The sequence below is a fragment of the Belonocnema kinseyi genome, chromosome 2 (genome assembly GCF_010883055.1).
Source record: "Belonocnema kinseyi isolate 2016_QV_RU_SX_M_011 chromosome 2, B_treatae_v1, whole genome shotgun sequence".
NCBI lineage: Eukaryota > Metazoa > Arthropoda > Insecta > Hymenoptera > Cynipidae > Belonocnema > Belonocnema kinseyi.
In genome coordinates, this window is record NC_046658.1 from 51,735,860 (window position 1) to 51,738,077 (window position 2,218).

At 37.1% G+C, this 2,218-nt stretch overlaps 1 non-coding gene across 1 annotated transcript; it reads right to left on the reverse strand.

The window, feature by feature from the left end:
• Nucleotides 1–763: 763 nt before the first annotated feature.
• Nucleotides 764–835, reverse strand: Trnaa-ggc. Its single transcript has one exon. It is a non-coding gene; the product is annotated as a tRNA-Ala (tRNA).
• Between the last annotated feature and the right edge of the window lie 1,383 nt (nucleotides 836–2,218).

Sequence of the window (2,218 nt, forward strand, 5' to 3'; positions counted from 1 at the left end):
GGTAAAAGTGCATCTCTGGGGTTGTTTCTCGAAACATGGGTTTGGGAGATTGCACCTACATATACGGAACTCATTTTTTGTAACGTGGTAACAAGATGAGAGGCTTTGCAGATGTTGATGCGAAAAGTGCGACAGCTCTGGGTGTTTCTCGTACCATAGAGCATGCAGCTGTGCCATGTAACCCCGTTCAGGGGCCACACTCGCATCACAACACTCTAGCAAGTCGAGATTCAGTCGCTCCGTACCCAAAGGTTGCGAGATCCCGCCGATCCATCGCATTGAATCCATTTTCATTGGCTCCCCGAGCTCTAGGTTGGTCGGCATAGTTGGCCGACCCATTGTCGGAAGCCGTGCACGTTCTTTTGTTTTGAACCGCACTTACTACAACTATGTTTGGTGTTGTCATTGTTGTTCCCACGAGAAGCTAAGGAAAGGGGTTCGTCCATCCTTGTAGAGCCCCGCATGCAAGGATAAGGCTGCGTACTCTGAGATGTCGCCCGGTATCCCAGAGTCACCGTTCTAGAAACCTCACCCACCCAGGTGCCATTCAGCTTTCGGCACGGTTTTCACACCTCCGCTTTGGGCTAATTCCTTCGGGACCACCCCTGGAGAATTGTCCGCGACTGCCTATTTATTTTTGTAACCATATTCAGCAGAAACCCTTGGTACAGGGAGCCTCTATCCGCAACCCGAGGACGCGTTCGGTGGCTTTGTCATAGGCCCTTCGGTTTGATTCTAGAGGAATCAAAACCGAACCGAATGTCTCTCCGGCGGGGAATTGAACCCCGGTCTCCCGCGTGCCAGGCGGGGATACTGACCACTATGCTACCCAAGAATATATATATATAGATTGTAATAACATGAGTTTCGATTAATGTTGCAATATTAATTACGGCCTCTCCTTTTTTGAGGCGATCTATTATTTTTAATTTCTCTTCCAAAATAAGGTTTTTCTGTTCGGGTCGAGAATAGCTAGCAATTTAAAAATCGAATCTACAATATTTAGTTGGTTATATTGAATGTCAATATTTTTGAAAGGTTGGTATAATGGATCCAAACTATTAGAGGGAGTCACGATAAGTTATCATCTAATAGGAGGAAGGGTACTGTATTTGTTTTTGCAACTTCCAGAAAGCGAAAGCGCTTTCCAGGAAAATGCAAACATGAAACTAGTGAGAGTATGTTTATGCGCCAGTTTCTGGCTTATGCCAAATTACGTTTATTTGGTACAAATATAGATTAATTTTCCCAATTATCGCACTATTTGAATATTTGTGATTGTAAATGTTATTTTGACAGTTCCAAATTCATGATCTGTTTTTCAGTAAACTGTTAAATGTAGAAATTATTCACTGAATTCAATAAATGCTATTGATTTATATTTATTATTATATGGCGCTATTATAAATTCAGCGTTACTTTACATTAAATTAAACAAAGCTCACTTCAATACCAAAGAAACATAATCCTCTCTATCGATATTCCATAAAAGATTAATTTATTGGTCTATATTGTTCATAATAGGCTTATGATATTTTATAATATATTCTTGCTAGTCTCATATAACTAATTTTATCTGAGACTATAATAGATTCCCCTGATAATAGGAATAGTGGATTATAGAAACGTCGAGATTTTATTATAAATCATCTGACCGAGTTGAACAACACCATTGTTTTCTTTTTTCTTCCATAAAAGATCTAATTTTCCTTTTGAAAAATTCAATATTGCAAGGGTGATCTCGATTAAAGAAAAAATATCACCTTCCATGGAAAAAATTGAAAGCGTAAAAAAATTGTTCATTCGAAAAAAGTTTGCTTTCCACAGAAATCTTGTTTTCGCTTCTATCAAAATTTTACAAATCCCTACGATTTTTATTAATAATATACCATTCTAATGGCTCAAATTATGAAGAAAAATACACAATTTCTCTAACAGAAAGTTTTATACAAAATAACTATATTTAATAATTATTTATTTATAAGTATAAACTGAATAAAGTCAATGCGTAGATGATTTTTCCTGAAAACATTAGCTAAGATTTACCAAAATCGTATCACTTATTTTCACTGATAAAAAGCCATAAGAAGAACAGTTCGGTTGACGTTCTTTATTATCTGAAATAGTTTCGTCAATGACATGTACTGTAAGGTCGATGAATTTTTTACCGTTTACCGCAAAAATACACCTATTTCTACAGCAATTTTTGTATAAATAT